Source organism: Prionailurus viverrinus, chromosome A1 (assembly GCF_022837055.1).
Source record: "Prionailurus viverrinus isolate Anna chromosome A1, UM_Priviv_1.0, whole genome shotgun sequence".
NCBI lineage: Eukaryota > Metazoa > Chordata > Mammalia > Carnivora > Felidae > Prionailurus > Prionailurus viverrinus.
The window spans coordinates 230710650-230731385 of NC_062561.1; positions in this window are offsets into that span (position 1 = coordinate 230710650).

A 20736-nucleotide genomic window follows, 5' to 3' on the forward strand; every position below is an offset into this window, starting at 1 on the left:
ATAATTCCAGATTATCTTCCCATCTCAAGATGCTTAACTTGGAGCGCCTGGATGGCTCATTAAGTTAAGCTTCCGACGTCATCTCAGGTCATGATCTCACCGCTTTTGAGTTTGAGCCCCATGTTGGTCTCTGTGCTGACAGGTCAGAGTCTGGAGCCTGCTTCAGATTCTGGGTCTCCCTCTCTCTGTGCCCCTCCCTAGCTTGCGCTCTGCCTCTCTCTCAAAAATAAATAAATGTTTTAAAAGAATTTTAAAAAAGATGCTTAACTTTATCACATCAGCAAACTTCCTTTTGTTATATAACAAATCTACATTTTCTGGGGTTTCGGATGTAGATGTCTTCGGGGAACCTTTATTATGCCTTCTTACCACAGAATGCCAAACTCCTTGGGGATTTTATTCTTTGGAAGACTCACTTGAAGGTAAGAGGCAAGTCAAACCAGGTGAGTCCATTTGAAGCCTAGGTTCACATCTTATGCAATGACATTCCATCCACCAAAGGAAGCCACATAGTCAAACTCCACATCATTGGTTGGGGCAAGTATCTTTGGCCCAGAGTTAGAAAACACCATATGAAAACCATACGCGGTTGCAGTCTATTTTGTAGTGTAGAACAAAATCTTCTCATTATATAAATAGCCAAAAAGAAACCAGCATCATACCTCTGAAGAATTGTACTTCTGCTCAAATTTTTGTGTTGGGTATATTCACTTCCTTATGGGTAATATCTTTGGGAAAATATAATTCTCTTGTTTTCTGGCTTTCTGGAGAAGTGTCCTCATTTACAGAGGAGGAAGATGAACAAAAGACAAGATATAAGCGATCCTGCAAAACAGATGATATACTTTGGAAAACTTTCTCTTCTGAGTCTACTCAATACCAGTTCAGTGTAAGTTTCAGCAAACAAGTCTACGGGAGGATACCCAGGGGTCTTCTAGGACCTAACTAGGGAAAGGCTTCCATGTTCTGCTTCACTTCCTGAGAAATGCTCTCTAAACAAGCCAAACGTGCAAACTTTAATAATTTGATGTATGGACTTCTGAACAGATATCTCATGCTACACACTGAAAATTATTTTTATAGAAATCTAATTAGGAAACCTTGCCAAATATTGCTATAGTATCATTTATGGAGTGTAACAACTATAGTTCAAAGTGACATATTATTCTAAAGAGGTTAAAATTTTTTTTAATGCTTATTTATTTTTGATAGAGACAGAGCATGAGTGGAGGAGGGGCAGAGAGAGAAGGAGACACAGAATCCAAAGTAGGCTCCAGGTTCTGAGCTGTCCACACTGAGACTGACCTGGGGCTTGAGCTCATGAACATTGAGATCATGACCTGAGCTAAAAAGTCAGACGTCTAACCAACTGAGCCACCCAGGCAATTCTAAACAGGTTAAAAAGTGATTATATTTTAAGATGGACTTTAGCAATTTTTTAAGAAGCCAGGCAGCCAGTACTCTCATATAACTTGAGAAATTAATATTTATCCAATACACTCTGGCATTTTCCATTACAAGATTTGAAGAAAGCGATTGAAGATTTTTGTACGTTCTAAAGAAATAGATCATTGAGACTTCCATAGAGTAAACTAGTCAAACTAATTTCACAAAGGTCATCTTGATGTAGTAACAGCTGTACTTTGAAAAATATTTTTGCCCAGCCTTATCTTCGGGCCTTAAATTTTTTTTTTCAACGTTTATTTATTTTTGGGACAGAGAGAGACAGAGCATGAATGGGGGAGGGGCAGAGAGAGAGGGAGACACAGAATCGGAAACAGGCTCCAGGCTCTGAGCCATCAGCCCAGAGCCTGACACGGGGCTCAAACTCCCAGACCGGGAGATCGTGACCTGGCTGAAGTCGGACGCTTAACCGACTGCGCCACCCAGGCGCCCCTATCTTCGGGCCCTTAGAGTAGAGATTTTCACAAAATAATTTTGCTTATGGGGTGATACATCCAGAGCCTAACTAGAGCCAAAATTGCTGCTGGTTTCAGCTGTTATGTTACTGCTGGAGCCTTTCATGGGAATATCACTTTCTGATTTTCAATTGCATTTTTAAAATTTCATGTCCTAAATTGCATCTGGCGTTTTATTTTTGAACAGGTAGGCAGTATTATTAAAATGGAGAGGGAATCTCCTGATCATCACATATAAAAAAAGAAATCAATCAGTTTGAATCAGTTCTATTAAATTAAGAAACATTTAAAATAATATATGAAACCTACTTTAGAAGAAAAATATACCATATTTCTAAATATAAAACACATTTCACTAAGCATAATGAACAAGTTGCAATGAAGAGAAAATTATTGTAATCACACAGGGTATAGTCTCTGACTAGAAGTCTTATATATTTACCTATTTATTATTTATCTATACATAATATTTCCATAATTATATCAAGGGAGCACCAGCTAGATTCTTCTATGTTTACAAATGATGTCCCTTTTAATGTCTTGTTGGCAGAAACACAGATTAGGTGCTTTACTGTTTCATTTATCATTTGGACTATCTTCTAAAATATACATTTAAAATTGGTTACTACAAAATTAGTTAAGTTTGATTTAGTCCAAAAGGAATAAAATGAATCTTTACTCTTTATGCTCCCCTTGTCCTAATAATAACATTTCTGAATGTTTGCTTAACTAAGACCAAGAAATACTAATTTTTAATTATTACTAAAGAAAATAAAAAAATAAATGTTCTCAGGTGTCTAGGTGACAAGAAGGAAACTTAACTTTAACTTAGGAATCAAAGTCTCACAACACAGAGAAGCCCATGACCACATGGTTGAATTCACCACATTGGTGAATTCTACCAAACAATTAAAACAAAAAATTAATGACAATCTTCATCAAAATCTTACAAATAAAGGAATAGAGGAAACACATTCAAAATCATTCCATGAGGCCAGTTCTACTCTGATAGCAAAGCAGGATAAAAACAATACAATAACCCAAAGTCCAGTTTGTCCGATATACATATTGCAACTCTGACTTTCTTTGGACATCCATTTGTGTGGTAAGTGTTTCTTCACCCCCTTGCTGTCAATCTGTATGTATCTTTAGTTCTAAAATGAGCCTTTTGTAGGCAGCATATAGATGGGTCTTGTTTTTTTGTTTTTATTATCTGTTTTTAATCCATCAGAATGGACTCCCTATGTCTTTTGATTTGAGCATTTAGTCTATTTACATCAAAGTAATTATTGATATATATGTATTTATTGCCATTTTATTACTTGTTTTGTCATTGTTTCTAGAGCTGTCCTCTGATCCTTTCTTGTCTTTGTCACTTTTAGTCTCTCCTTTGCACTCAAAGAGTCCCCTTTAATGTTTCTTGCAGGGCTGGTGTAGTGGTCACTAATTCTTCTGTTTTTTATTTGTCTGGTAAACTATTTATCTTTCCTTCTATTCTGAATTATATCTTGCTGGATAGAGTATTCTTGTCTACAGATTTTTCCCATTCGGCACTTTGAAGATATGCCACTCCCTTCTGGTCTGCCGCGTTTTTGTTGAGAAATCTCCATTTGTCCCTATGGGTTTTCCCTTGTAAGTTAAGGACTTCTTTTGTCTTGGTGATTTTAACATTTTTTCTTTATCACTATATTTTGCCTCTGAGGACAACTTGCCTAAGGATAGAGCAGCCAAAACACTGCAGCAAAGCAAATGCAACACAATACATCACAGACATCCCCTGAAGCACCAGGTCCTAGGAATTACATGCCCTCTTCTTCATAAGACCATTACTTTCAGGATCGGGAGACATAAGTGGCTTTTCTAACACAGAGAAGGAAGCAAAGACTTAGACAAAATGCCAAGATGGAGGAATTTATCTCAAATGAAAGAACAAGATGAGGCCATGGCCAGAGATCTAGGCAAAACAGATATAAGTAACATGCCTGATGGAGAATTTAAAGCAACAATAATAAGGATACTCACTGGACTTGAGAAAAGAATAGAAGACATCAGTGGACCCTTACCACAGAGATAAAGCAGTTGAAAAAGAATCAATGAGATGAAGAATGCAATAAGTGAGATTATAAAGGCTTGATGCAATGAACAGCAGGCTGGAAAAAGCACAGGAACAAATGAGTTATCTAGAGGAGAAAATAATGGAAAAAAATGAAGCTGAACAAAAGAGAGAAAGAAGAATTATGCAACACGAGAATAGGCTTCAGGAACTCATGTCTCCATCAAACATAATGACATATGTATTATAGGAGTCCCAGAAGAAAAAGAGAGAAAGGGGGACAGAAGGTTTATTTGAGGAAATTATAGCTGAAAACTTCCCTAACCTAGGGAAGGAAGCAGACATCCAGATCCAGGAGGCACAGAAAACTCCCATCACAATCAACAAAAGCAGGCCAACACTAAAACATATTGTAACTAAATTTGCAAAATGTAGTGATAAACATGAATATTTATATATATATATACACACACACACACACACACACACACACATATATACATATATGTATATATATGTATACATATATATAATAACATTAATCGTTAATTGTTAAGAATGGTATGTATTGGCCATGTTTATTAGACTTGTTTTGTTGTTGGTTATTTTGTTTTGCTTATATGCATTTGGGGATAAACCAAAATTCATAACATTAAACTATTAAAGTTCATTTTAAAACATGAGTCTCCATATCCATACAAGACATATCCTATGTTAAAGTAGAAAGGTATGTAAGGATGCTGAGTGAAGGTGATGGGACAGGACAAGGGAACAGAGTTCTAGAAATACGAAGCATAGTTCTGGTTCTATTCTCCTTTCCTGCCAGCAATATGATGTTGGATTCCTATGAGCCAAGAGGCTCCTGAGACCCAGGCATCTAGATGTATCTGCATCCCAACAAGGGGATTGTCCACAGTTTTCACCTCATTGGCTGAGAAAATTCTCAATAACAGGGTCAGAAAGGGATAGATTCTGCAATGAGATTGATGATCCTCATTTTTGGATAACAACAACCTCATTCCCATGGAAGTTTTTAATTACTCACATATACTAGGGATTTCAAACCCAGGAAAGGCTGAGAATAAGATAGAATCAGGCTGAGTCTTTCAGCCTTTTGGAGCTGGAAGAAAACCATCTGATCAGAGAGAAGAGGTCCTTACCCATGTCACATGGTCTGCCACACTTCATATCTCCTGGCCATGTAAGTAAATACCACATTTCTAGAATCACAAAGTTAGTGGCCTCAACTGACATGTATTATCCACAGTTTCTGTGGGTCAGGAGTTTGCCCACAGCCTATCTGGGTCCTCTGCTCAGTCTGACAAGGCTACAGTCAAGACATCTGCTGGGCCATGTTCCTCCACGGAACATAGTGTCCATTCCCCACATCGAGTGGCTGTTGGCAGGAGTGTCTTGTAGCAGTAAAACCAAGGTTCCCACCTCCTTTGGGCTGTCAGCAGGGGGTTTCCTCACTCTCAGAGGCTGCCTGCAGCTTCCTTCCTACTGGCCCTCCCACAAATGATCTCACATCAGGAAACTCAGGAAGAGAGCTGGCCCCTTCAAACCTCTGAAAAGGAAGTTTGCATAATTTAAATAATGAGGAGAGTGACAATCCCATATGGTTTGTCATATTCTGTTGGCTAAAAGCAATATCGGGGCTCCTGGGTGTCTCAGTCCTTTAAGCCTCTGACTCTTAATTTGGGCTCAGGTCATGATCTCAGGGTCCTGGGATTGAGCCTTGCGTCAGCTCTGCACTGAGCCTGGAGACTGTTTGGGATTCTCTCTCTCCTTTTCCCTCTGCCTGTCCCCCCCCCCACCCCCATGCACATGCGCGCTCTCTCTCAAAGTAAGTAAACATTTACAAAAAGTAAAAGTACTATTTTTTTTAACACAAGTATCAACTTGTACCTGCACTGAAGGGGAGGGAGTTACTGCAGGTGTGACTTATTGAAGTGTGCTGGCATCAGTTAAATGTCTAAAGTGTTGTTTGCTGTTCATCTTCCAGCCCGTGAATCTAGGCATAAACCAAAAGCTTGAAAAAGTGGAATGCATACTACAGAAGATAAAAGGATTTTGAGATATAAAAGAGCCATAGCATAAAAGCATGAAAATATAAGTGATAGATAAAATGTAATGATAACAGAGAAATATTTCCCTCTTTCGGAATTAAAGACATAAGAGTTAGCAAATAATTCAGATTCATGTAATGCCTTAGGAGTCCAGGAAAAGAGAAGGCATCTATAAATAGAAAGGAAAATGATTTGCAAATTTACATGGGAAAATTGGAAATGAAGAGCGATGATCCAACCAGAGAAAAAAGAGAAAACAGTGGCAAAAATAAATAAATGTCCCAAATAAGCTCACAGAAATCAAAGCATAGAAGTTGACACCCTACATGTTAATGTTCTGAACACTTCCATATGACAGAATGCCATGAAAACATAATATTAATAACCAGAAAACTATGTACTTATCCCATTAAAAATAACAACCCATTTGCAGCAGACTTAAAATAGGTTGAACATAAAGAGGCAAGTAAAGAGACAGGCAGATGCTAACAAAGAGAAGGCAAAAGAGACACTGGAACTTAAAATGGGGAGAGCAGGGAATCTTGGTACAGATGTGATCAAATTGAGAAGATATAGGTCATCTCTGCTTTTTGGTGCAGGAATGTCACAAAGTGTAAGACTTCGCCCATATTCATTAGTGTCCGGATATTATGGGGAGTATTTGAGTGTGTGAGGGTTGTGACAATTGAAAAATATGACTGGGGAAGGACTTGTTTGTTCTGCCTTCTCTTTGTCTTTTCATTATTAATTTGCAAATACCATCACATGATCTAAGACTCTGGGGTCTTGAAGTGAACTCTTAAACAAAAAGGATTCAATTCCCCACACCCTAATTAAAGGAATGTTCTGACTTAAAATGAAGAAGAAGTTGTCCCCAACTGTTGGACACATTTGAAGTTCTCGGTAAAATTATTTATTCATTGACAATTAATAAATTAAAACTTGGCCTACAGAGCAAATATTGCCTATTTGTTCATAGATTCACATTATCTATGACTATAACCAAGAGCTTAATTGAACTTGAATGAATTACAATGACTTTAATTCCCCTCCCTGCCTCACTGGGTATTTCTGGAGGACCACCCATTCTACTCTGATATTGGCAATTTCTGTCTCAATTTTTATTTAGCTTTAGTACACAACAGATAGATGACAATGATAGGGCAGTAGGTACATAGGTAGGTAGACAGATGATGGACAGATGATGATAGATAGATAGATGACAGATAAAGCAAAATGTTTAAAAGGCTGAAAGTTATATGCCACTTTCCACTGTTAGCAAATATGTGATAATGTATTATTTTTCCTGTAGGGCCCCAAAAATGTGAATGATAACATAATTGTGGGCACTATGTTCACTGAAATCATTTTTGCAAAACATCAGTAAACTTAGTGTGGAAACAAAAAGTCTCAGAAAGTCAATTCAATAAAAATCAATCAGATATAGTAAAAACACTACAGATATATTGCTTAGATTCACATTGTTAGAATAATGCATTCCTGTAAATTACTTAACACCTTCTGTCTCACTTGTCTTGTTTCTATAGATGTATAGTAGTATCTACTCAGGATTATATGTGAGGATTAAATGTGAGTTATTTTTCATTTGAAAATGATCATTGACAAATATTTATTTACCAAAATTACATTCACAACACCTATTTTCATATTTACTGTGACATGGGATATTTTTAACGACCTGTGATATTTTTAAAGTTACCATGTAGCTTAGCATAATTAATATTAGTATAGCATAGTTGAAATCATTTTCCAAGAACAAGCCCAAATGTAGCTAATTTCAGAATATAAGACACTGCAAAAATGAGAATTTCTTATATATTTTGAAATTCTAGCATAATACACAGGGCAAGTTTCTTTCTTCTAATACATTTCTGCTCTCCTTCCCCCCCCCCCCTTATTTCTTTAGTTACCAATTTACTAGGCTATTATGATGAAAACACTGTTTGGTATGTCTGGAGATTATGACATTTAGAAGCTGAAATAAACATGTAATTATCATTTCACTCAACAACACAGACAATTTTGACTAAGCAAGTATGATATTGTTGCTCAAATAAAAGAGGTCCTGGGAAATTGAAACTTCAAAAGAATTTTCAAAATTGTTGTAACCAAATTTGAAGAATAATTTATAACATTAGCTAACCTATGTCAAGTTTTGGTAAATCAAAATTTTGTTCAATTGGTTTTCATGAACCAATTAGTGAATTAGTGGAGTTCACTAATTTGATTTGATCAAATAAGTCCAATACCCGGGATTTTACACACACATACGCGCACACACACACACACACACACATCCATACACTCAAACCATGCACACTCACAGCATTAGAATAACTAAACTCTAGAAGTGTGAAATGAAACAATTACAAATGAATCATTATCTATGCTCCTAAAATACTCATTGTTTAAGAGAAGGTAGTTTCCCCAGTAGTGGGGGTCACATGTATTTTATTCTTTCTCTGCCAGGCACAGAGTGACAAAACCAGGGCATTGCTTGGAGAGTTATTGAATGTTTTCCAGTGAGAAAGATCTTAGTTTTAAAATTAATTTCAAATAACAGGTGTAGCAAGGGAAACGTGTGCCTTGTCATATATGATTGGTGACAGATTGCCAAGCACAGCAGCTAATAACTTGATCAAGTAAGTACTAGTCACTACAAGAAGACACATAAAAACAGTAAGTAGGCATTGCAGGTATTGTTTAAAAGGTGACTTTTCTAGACTATGAAGGATGCTGCCTAATTCTAGAAATGACTGTAACTACAGCGTGCCTGGTGGCAAAGGTGAAGTTTTAGAACTTAACCATTGTGGTTTTTGCAAGATGGCGGCTTAGGAGGACGCTGGGCTCACCGCACGTCCTGCTGATCACTTAGATTCCATCTACACCTGCCTAAATAACCCAGAAAACCGCCAGAGGATTAGCAGAACGGAGTCGCCGGAGCCAAACGCAGACAAGAGGTCCACGGAAGAGGGTAGGAAGGGCGGCGAGGAGGTGCACGCTCCACGGACTGGCGGGAGGGAGCCGGGGCGGAGGGGTGGCTCGCCGGCCAAGCAGAGCCCCCGAGTCTGGCTTGCAAAAGCGGAGGGGCCGGGCGGACTGTGTTCCCACAACAAGCGCGACTTAGCGTCTGGGAGGTCATAAGTTAACAGCTCTGCTCGGAAAGCGGGAAGGCTGGAGGACAAAGGGAGGGAGAGCTGCTGAGCCCCCTGACAACAGAGCTCAGTTTGGTGGGGAACAAAGGCGCTCGCCAGCGCCATCTCCCCCGCCCATCCCCCAGCCGAAATCCCAAAGGGAACCGGTTCCTGCCAGGGAACTTGCTCGCTCCGCGCAAACACCCAACTCTGCGCTTCGGCGGAGCCAAACCTCTGGCAGCGGATCTGACTCCCTCCCGCTGCTGCCACAGGGCCCCTCCTGAAGTGGATCACCTAAGGAGAAGCGAGCTAAGCCTGCCCCTCCTGCCCCCGAGCACCTTGCCTACCCACCCCAGCTAATACGCCAGATCCCCAGCATCACAAGCCTGGCAGGGTGCAAGTAGCCCAGACGGGCCACGCCACCCCACAGTGAATCCCGCCCCTAGGAGAGGGGAAGAGAAGGCACACACCAGTCTGACTGTGGCCCCAGCGGTGGGCTGGGGGCAGACATCAGGTCTGACTGCGGCCCCGCCCACCAACTCCAGTTATACACCACAGCACAGGGGAAGTGCCCTGCAGGTCCTCACCACGCCAGGGACTATCCAAAATGACCAAGCAGAAGAATTCCCCTCAGAAGAATCTCCAGGAAATAACAACAGCTAATGAGCTGATCAAAAAGGACTTAAATAATATAACAGAAAGTGAATTTAGAATAATAGTCATAAAATTAATCGCTGGGCTTGAAAACAGTATACAGGACAGCAGAGAATCTCTTGCTACAGAGATCAAGGGACTAAGGAACAGTCACGAGGAGCTGAAAAACGCTTTAAATGAAATGCATAACAAAATGGAAACCACCACAGCTCGGCTTGAAGAGGCAGAGGAGAGAATAGGTGAACTAGAAGATAAAGTTATGGAAAAAGAGGAAGCTGAGAAAAAGAGAGATAAAAAAATCCAGGAGTATGAGGGGAAAATTAGAGAACTAAGTGATACACTAAAAAGAAATAATATACGCATAATTGGTATCCCAGAGGAGGAAGAGAGAGGGAAAGGTGCTGAAGGGGTACTTGAAGAAATAATAGCTGAAAACTTCCCTGAACTGGGGAAGGAAAAAGGCATTGAAATCCAAGAGGCACAGAGAACTCCCTTCAGACGTAACTTGAATCAATCTTCTGCACGACATATCATAGTGAAACTGGCAAAATACAAGGATAAAGAGAAAATTCTGAAAGCAGCAAGGGGTAAACGTGCCCTCACATATAAAGGGAGACCTATAAGACTCGTGACTGATCTCTCTTTTGAAACTTGGCAGGCCAGAAAGAATTGGCACGAGATTTTCAGGGTGCTAGACAGAAAAAAATATGCAGCCAAGAATCCTTTATCCAGCAAGTCTGTCATTTAGAATAGAAGGAGAGATAAAGGTCTTCCCAAACAAACAAAAACTGAAGGAATTTGTCACCACTAAACCAGCCCTACAAGAGATCCTAAGGGGGACCCTGTGAGACAAAGTACCAGAGACATCACTACAAGCATAAAACATACAGACATCACAATGACTCTAAACCCGTATCTTTCTATAATAACACTGAATGTAAATGGATTAAATGCGCCAACCAAAAGACATAGGGTATCAGAATGGATAAAAAAACAAGACCCATCTATTTGCTGTCTACAAGAGACTCATTTTAGACCTGAGGACACCTTTAGATTGAGAGTGAGGGGATGGAGAACTATTTATCATGCTACTGGAAGCCAAAAGAAAGCTGGAGTAGCCATACTTATATCAGACAAACTAGACTTTAAATTAAAGGCTGTAACAAGAGATGAAGAAGGACATTATATAATAGTTACTATAGGGTCTATCCATCAGGAAGAGCTAACAATTATAAATGTGTATGCACCAAATACCGGAGCCCCCAAATATATAAAATAATTACTCATAAACATAAGCAACCTTATTGATAAGAATGTGGTAATTGCAGGGGACTTTAACACCCCACTTACAGAAATGGATAGATCATCTAGACACACGGTCAATAAAGAAACAAGGGCCCTGAATGAGACATTGGATCAGATGGACTTGACAGATATATTTAGAACTCTGCATCCCAAAGCAACAGAATATACTTTCTTCTCGAGTGCACATGGAACATTCTCCAAGATAGATCATATACTGGGTCACAAAACAGCCCTTCATAAGTTTACAAGAATTGAAATTATACCATGCTTACTTTCAGACCACAATGCTATGAAGCTTGAAATCAACCACAGAAAAAAGTCTGAAAAACCTCCAAAAGCATGGAGGTTAAAGAACACCCTACTAAAGAATGAGTGGGTCAACCAGGCAATTAGAGAAGAAATTAAAAAATATATGGAAACAAACGAAAATGAAAATACAACAATCCAAACGCTTTGGGACGCAGCAAAGGCAGTCCTGAGAGGAAAATACATTGCCATCCAGGCCTATCTCAAGAAACAAGAAAAATCCCAAATACAAAATCTAACAGCACACCTAAAGGAACTAGAAGCAGAACAGCAAAGGCAGCCTAAACCCAGCAGAAGAAGAGAAATAATAAAGATCAGAGCAGAAATAAACAATATAGAATCTAAAAAAACTGTAGAGCAGATCAACGAAACCAAGAGTTGGTTTTTTGAAAAAATAAACAAAATTGACAAACCTCTAGCCAGGCTTCTCAAAAAGAAAAGGGAGATGACCCAAATAGATACAATCATGAATGAAAATGGAATTATTACAACCAATCCCTCAGAGATACAAACAATTATCAGGGAATACTATGAAAACTTATATGCCAACAAATTGGACAACCTGGAAGAAATGGACAAATTCCTGAACACCCACACTCTTCCAAAACTCAATCAGGAGGAAATAGAAAGCTTGAACAGACCCATAACCAGCGAAGAAATTGAATCGGTTATCAAAAATCTCCCAACAAATAAGAGTCCAGGACCAGATGGCTTCCCAGGGGAGTTCTACCAGACATTTAAAGCAGAGATAATACCTATCCTTCTCAAGCTATTTCAAGAAATAGAAAGGGAAGGAAAACTTCCAGACTCATTCTATGAAGCCAGTATTACTTTGATTCCTAAACCAGACAGAGACCCAGTAAAAAAAGAGAACTACAGGCCAATATCCCTGATGAATATGGATGCAAAAATTCTCAATAAGATACTAGCAAATCGAATTCAACGGCATATAAAAAGAATTATTCACCATGACCAAGTGGGATTCATTCCTGGGATGTAGGGCTGGTTCAACATTCGCAAATCAATCAACGTGATACATCACATTAACAAAAAAAGAGAGAAGAACCATATGATCCTGTCAATCGATGCAGAAAAGGCCTTCGACAAAATCCAGCACCCTTTCTTAATAAAAACCCTTGAGAAAGTCGGGATAGAAGGAACATACTTAAAGATCATAAAAGCCATTTATGAAAAGCCCACAGCTAACATCATCCTCAACGGGGAAAAACTGAGAGCTTTTTCCCTGAGATCAGGAACACGACAAGGATGCCCACTCTCACCACTGCTGTTTAACATAGTGCTGGAAGTTCTAGCATCAGCAATCAGACAACAAAAGGAAATCAAAGGCATCAAAATTGGCAAAGATGAAGTCAAGCTTTCGCTTTTTGCAGATGACATGATATTATACATGGAAAATCCGATAGACTCCACCAAAAGTCTGCTAGAACTGATACAGGAATTCAGCAAAGTTGCAGGATACAAAATCAATGTACATAAATCAGTTGCATTCTTATACACTAACAATGAAGCAACAGAAAGACAAATAAAGAAACTGATCCCATTCACAATTGCACCAAGAAGCATAAAATACCTAGGAATAAATCTAACCAAAGATGTAAAGGATCTGTATGCTGAAAACTATAGAAAGCTTATGAAGGAAATTGAAGAAGATTTAAAGAAATGGAAAGACATTCCCTGCTCATGGATTGGAAAAATAAATATTGTCAAAATGTCAATACTACCCAAAGCTATCTACACATTCAATGCAATCCCAATCAAAATGGCACCAGCATTCTTCTCGAAACTAGAACAAGCAATCCTAAAATTCATATGGAACCACAAAAGGCCCCGAATAGCCAAAGGAATTTTGAAGAAGAAGACCAAAGCAGGAGGCATCACAATCCCAGACTTTAGCCTCTACTACAAAGCTGTCATCATCAAGACAGCATGGTATTGGCACCAAAACAGACACATAGACCAATGGAATAGAATAGAAACCCCAGAACTAGACCCACAAACGTATGGCCAACTCATCTTTGACAAAGCAGGAAAGAACATCCAATGGAAAAAAGACAGCCTCTTTAACAAATGGTGCTGGGAGAACTGGACAGCAACATGCAGAAGGTGGAAACTAGACCACTTTCTCACACCATTCACAAAAATAAACTCAAAATGGATAAAGGACCTAAATGTGAGACAGGAAACCATCAAAACCTTAGAGGAGAAAGCAGGAAAAGACCTCTCTGACCTCAGCCGTAGCAATCTCTTACTCGACACATCCCCAAAGGCAAGGGAATTAAAAGGAAAAGTGAATTACTGGGACCTTATGAAGATAAAAAGCTTCTGCACAGCCAAGGAAACAACCAACAAAACTAAAAGGCAACCAACGGAATGGGAAAAGATATTCGCAAATGACATATCGGACAAAGGGCTAGTATCCAAAATCTATAAAGAGCTCACCAAACTCCACACCCGAAAAACAAATAACCCAGTGAAGAATGGGCAGAAAACATGAATAGACACTTCTCTAAAGAAGACATCTGGATGGCCAACAGGCACATGAAAAGATGTTCAGCGTCGCTCCTTATCAGGGAAATACAAATCAAAACCACACTCAGGTATCACCTCACGCCAGTCAGAGTGGCCAAAATGAACAAATCAGGAGACTCTAGATGCTGGAGAGGATGTGGAGAAACGGGAACCCTCTTGCACTGTTGGTGGGAATGCAAATTGGTGCAGCCGCTCTGGAAAGCAGTGTGGAGGTTCCTCAGAAAATTAAAAATAGACCTACCCTATGACCCAGCAATAGCACTGCTAGGAATTTATCCAAGGGATACAGGAGCACTGATGCATAGGGCCACTTGTACCCCAATGTTCATAGCAGCACTCTCAACAATAGCCAAATTATGGAAAGAGCCTAAATGTCCATCAACGGATGAATGGATAAAGAAATTGTGGTTTATATACACAATGGAATATTATGTGGCAATGAGAAAAAATGAAATATGGCCTTTTGTAGCAACGTGGATGGAACTGGAGAGTGTGATGCTAAGTGAAATAAGCCATACAGAGAAAGACAGATACCATATGGTTTCACTCTTATGTGGATCCTGAGAAACTTAACAGGAACCCATGGGGGAGGGGAAGGAAAAAAAAAAAAAAAGAGGTTAGAATGGGAGAGAGCCAAAGCATAAGAGACTGTTAAAAACTGAGAACAAACTGAGGGTTGATGGGGGGTGGGAGGGAGGAGAGGGTGGGTGATGGGTATTGAGGAGGATTTGTCAATAAATTTCATAAAAAAAAAAGAACTTAACCATTGTAATAGATTTAAGAGTGGTATTAGAAAGCATTCAGCATCAAATCGAAGACACACATAATAAAAAATAATAATAATGTAGCAATCTTATACCTGATTGTAAAACATAATATTACATTTTCAATTTTACGGAGTTAAATTTTACCACGGATCTATTTAAAAACTTTAGAAATGTGTTATCCAAAAATAATGGGGGAGGACACGTGTATTTTACTTTTAAATAGTTCATAGTTTAGTAGTATTTCTTAAGTTACATTTTAAAACGTATGATTTAAAAGTTTATTTTTGCCACTTATTAGCATGTCCCTATATGTTTCCCTTTTTTCAGGACTTATGATGAAAATTAAATACATTTTTCCTGGATTTTTGTAGTACATAATATTTTACTTCTCGTCTCTACTTGTGATATAAACAACTCTATGAAAGAACTGTAAAGGAAGGTGGTTTATTAGAAACTTTTATGAGAGCCTAAATAAAAATCCCTATACAAATCTAAGGAACCATAAAATTTTGCAATTATGACGCCTTAATCTATAACAATAGAATCTGGTGAGATGAACAAAACAAAATAAACAAAGAAAAAATGCCACCCAGTCCACTCTTGGGCACTTGTAATGATGAAGATTTCTTTCCTACTAGAGGTTTATAACCAATGGTGGTTAGGAAAAGGACCGAAGCAAAAATTCTGCCATTTTGCAATGTTTTTCATGGCATTTCGCAACTGCCAGCTCATGAAAATTGAGCATAGAAAAACAGAGCGCTGGCTCCTGAATATTTTTGCCTGGGTGTAACATACCCTCCCACCACAGCCCATTGGCCAGTTTTTGGTTATAGAGCACAGCCTCTCTCTCTAAGGGGCTGAGAAATGTGGGAAAACAGGGTTTCATTAGTAAACGATACCGGTCTCTGTTACAGTCTTCCCTCCTGGTGTTTAAATACCCTTTTGCATCCTTTTTTTCTATACATAGAACTAACTAGATCCCTGACAAGGAAAATCGCCCTAAAGTACTGTCTCATTCGCTATCAACTGAACATTTGTGTCCTGTCCCCAAAGTTCATAGTTGAAATCTAATACCCCGTGGATGGCATTTGGAGGTGAGGCTTTGGGAGGTACTTAGGCCACGAGGGTGGAACCCATGTGAATGGGGTTAGTGCCCTGATAAAAGAAGTCTGAAGATAATTACTTTCCCCTTCTACCAGGTGAAGACACACTGAACAGAAGACCATTTGTGAACAAGGAAGCAAGTCCTCACAGGGCGCCACATCTGCTGGTGCCTTGATTTTGGACATGTAGCCTTCAGAACTGTGAGAAGTAAATGTTTGTCGTTTAAGCCATACAGTCTGTGGTATTGTGTTACAGAAATCCGAACAGACTAAGGTAGCATCGCTGCATCCAGCTTAATGTCTGATGCACAAATATTTCTGCATCCTCAGCAAATTAGTAACCAAAATTGTAACTTTTGGGGTCTCTGGTTTATTAGAACAAGTTGCAAAATTGTTATGCATTAATATGTATACCAGCACACAAAAAAGGAAAAGCATATACTCTGTAACATTTTACTCACTGTAATCGAAGGCTTTCATTGAACTGATGGCATGTTTATAATTATCATAAATGCTATGTATGATATCATTGTTACAATTTAGTGTTGAAAAATGCCTGGAACCTTTGCTTTGTTGGTAAAAGCTGGAAGGAATTCAAATTTATATGTAATAAAATGAAATGCTTTTAGCCATCTGCAAGCTAAAACATAAAAGTTATCCAGCATTCATAAGTATGTCCTCCAAAAAAATTTTTGAAACATTGAAGAAACATTAGATTAATAATTAAAAATGCATGAACTTAGTGCCGCTTACACACCAGAGTAGACTATCAGGCTAGTTTTGTAAAGCTATTTGATTACTTAGTATTTTATGTGAGTTTCTATCTCTTTGGTCTTCTTCCATAAAGGATTGTTTTGAGGGAAAAAAAAATAATGTGCTCCTAAAAATTGACTTCTGACCTCAGGTACCGTGTTTTCAGATGAATATTCTTTAGTGTATATTTTCTTTAAAAATTTTTTTCAATGTTTATTTATTTTTGAGAGACAGAGACAGAGCATAAGTGGGGGAGGGCAGAGAGAGAGGGACACACAGAGCCCGAAGCAGGTTCCAGGCTCTGAGCTGTCGGCACACAGCCCGATGCTGGGCTCAAACCCATGAACGGTGAGATCATGACCGGAGCCGAAGTCGGATGCTTAACTGACTGAACCACCCAGGTGCCCCTAGTTTATGTTTTCTTTTAAAAAATCAAATAGTCTGTTTGTGGTTTGATACATGTTTCCATGGAAATTAATCATTTAGCTATCAAATAAAGGATTTTTTAAAACGAGGATTAGTATGATACTTTTATGAACCAGCTGAAATAATGAATAGAGAAGACCACAGGCATCTAGCTTGCACGGTTGAAAAGTTTGGGGAAACTGGCAACTATTACCTAGCTTATGTGTTCACACTTTAGTTTCCTATTAAACCAGCAAATAAGCAGTGCATTGGATCTAGGACTTTTTAAAAATTCTATTTATTTATTTTCAGGGAGAGAGAGAGCACGTGCACACAAAGGGCAGAAAGAGTGGGAAAGAGAATTCCAAGCAGGCTCCACGCTGTCAGCACGGACCCTGGTGCGGGGCTCAGTCCCACAAACCTGTGAGATCATGACCTGACACTTAACCAAGTGAGCCACCCAGGTGCCCCATCAATGTGTTGGATTCAGATTCTAAGTATCCAAGTAGAACTATGGGTCAGAAAATATTTGTACAAAGAAGACTCACTAAAAAGTTGTAACCACAAAATAAACACAAATTTATAGATAGTATTTCAAGAGCAGTCATATATATTAACTGGATAAAAAAACCCATGAAATAAGACAATAATAAGGAATTATAAAATATTATAATTTTTTTTAATTGCCAAAAAGAAAAACTTGGGAAGAAAAAGATCTTACAGACTCAGATAAAATTGCAAATGGAAGAAAATATTTTACACGTGATGGTCAAACTAGAAAGAATATAAGAGAACAATGCACAAATTACAGTATGCCAAAAAGTGGTGAGAAAGAAAATTTCTTAAACCAGAAACCATAAAACAGTTTCAAAAATACATAAATACATTCCTTTTGAAGGATTAAAAATAAATTACAGATCAAGAGATGCTGGAAAGATACAAATCAAAAAAAAAAAAAGCAGAGGACGTAATTCTTATATATGAGTCCTGACCAAAAGAACTAAGAGAGAAAGACAGATACTTTATAATGATTAGGGGTACAGTTCCCACTGGCTAGCTAGCAGATAGGAAAACATATGCACACAATTACATAGCAAAAACTGACATGAGATGAAATAACAGAAGACTCAAGGAGAAACAAAGATAATAAAACCTTTTTATATACTTTTCAGTTACTCAATATTTTATATGAATTTCTTTGTTATTCTTCCAGAGTGAATTGACTTTTGGTGGGGTGGGGGAAAAGTGATGTACTTGTACTAAAACTTGATGTGTGAACTAGTAAAGCGTGTTTTAAGATGGAAATTCATACATGTATATAGCAACAATAGTAATTGTATCATTTATTTTATTTTATTTTTATTATATATTTTAATTTATTTGAGAGAGAGAGAGAGAGAGAGAGTGCACCTGCACCTGTAAGTGAGTGGGGGGGGGGGGAGAGACAAAGAGAGAGAGAGAGAGAGAGAGAGAGAGAGAGAATCTTAAGCAGACTCCACACGCAGCATGGAGCCTGACTCACAACTTGATTTCACGACCCTGGGACCGTGACCTGAGCCCAAATCAAAAGTCTGTTGCTTAATCTACTGAGCCATCCTGGTGCCCCTGTACCATATTTTTCAGATACAGTGGAATATTCACAACATTTTTTAATAGCGTGACTAAAGTAAACAACTCAAGAAATTCAAAGGAATAATACAAAGAAATTACATACCAGGTTCTGGAGATATAATGTGCACATGGTGACTACTGTAATTGTATTATCTACTTAAAATTGGCTGAGAGAGTAGGTCTACAGTGTTCTCATTGCACACACATACATGAGAATGGTAACAATATGAGGTGATGAGTATGTTAATTACCTTGATTCTGGTAACTATTTCACAAAGTATACATATATCAAAACATCCCATTGTATACAGTAAATATATACAGTTTTTATTTGTCATAATGCCTTAATGAATCTGGGGATTAAAAGGAAATAGTAGGAGGAATTAACAACAAACCAAAACAAGAAAAAACAAAACACTTTATGCCAAAAATTTAAAAACAAATAAACAACAATGACAATGTTTTTTAAGGAACCCTCGCTTCAAAAACAAAATTAGGTAAAAATTTTAAATTTCTCAAATATAATGATAACATATAAATAATAATCCCCATGCTAAAGAATCCAGAAAAATCATGTACCAGAGGAATATTTGTAGCATAAGACATTAATATCAGTATAATTTTCAAATGACCTATAAACGTATAAAACCTATAAAAACATATAGTACTTCTCAAAGGCACATAATTATGCTAGAACAAACACAAAGCCCTACTATGTCCCTATGTTTAAAAGACTGTGGTATTGGCCTATAAATAGACAGACTTTGGAAAAAATAGAAATTTCAGAAACATAAACTATAGCATGTGGGAATTTAGGGTACAAAAAATGTCATTTCAAAACAATTGGGGAGACCTGAATTTTGTAACTAAGAATATTTGGGATAACTGGGTAGTCATATGGAAAAAAAAAGAAAAGATAAAACTATATCAATCCTTACACCTTAGCCAAGGATAAATGACAAATAAATCAAATTGTTAGATCGAGAAAATAAATGATTCTATTAATCCATGAAAAAATATGGAGAACAAAGTGAATGTTACTAAGTGAAAGAAGCCAATCTGGAAAGGGTATATACTGTGTGATTCCAACTGTATGACGTTCTTTAAAAGGCAAAACTATGGGGGCAGTAAAAGATCAGAGGTTGCCAAAATTGGGGAAAAAGGAATTAATAGGGGAAGCACAGAGGATTTTCAGGGCAGTGAAAGTACTCTGCATGCTATTTAATGATGTATACATGTCATTATTCATTTGTCCAAACCCATTGAGTCTACAACACCAAGAGCGAACCCTATGGTAAACCGTATGGACTCTGCACTGATGTAGGTTCATCAGTTGTAACAAATGTACCACTCCGGTGCCACGTATTAATAGTGAGGCCATATGTGTGCATATGGATGCAAAGGGCGTATGAGAAATCTTGTACGTTTCCATTCAATTTTGCTTTGAACCTAAGAACTCCTCTAAAATCACTAGTCTTAATAAAAAAGAAATGATTGATTCTAGTTAATAGGTAAAGAAGGAATAATAGAACCTGAGTATTATCATTTAATTTTTTAATTTTTAATTTATTTTTATTTTTTTAAATTTATTTTAATGTCTATTTATTTTTGTGAGAGAGAGAGAGAAAGAGGGAGACAGAATATGAGTGGGGGAGGGGCAGACAGAGAGAGAAGGAGAGAATCTGAAGCAGGATCCAGCCTCGGAGCTGTCAACACAGAGCTCAATGCAGGGCTTGAACTCACGAACCACGATCATGACCTTAGCAGAAGTGGGCCACTTAACCCATTGAGCCACCCAGGTGCCCCATCATTTTATTTTTCTAACGTTTATTTATTTTTGACGGGGGGGAGGGCAGAAAGAGAAGAAGAAACAGAATCTGAAGCAGGCTGTGGGCTCTGAGCTGCCAGCACAGAGCCCTACACAGAACTTAAACTCATGAACCAGAAGATCATGACCTGTGCTGAAGTTGGACGTTTCACTGACTGAACCACGCAGGCACCCCAATGAATGTTATTATTTTAAAAAGCTTTTTGAAACAAAAAATGTAGACAATAGTAATCAGTAAGGTTATCATCGATACTGGGA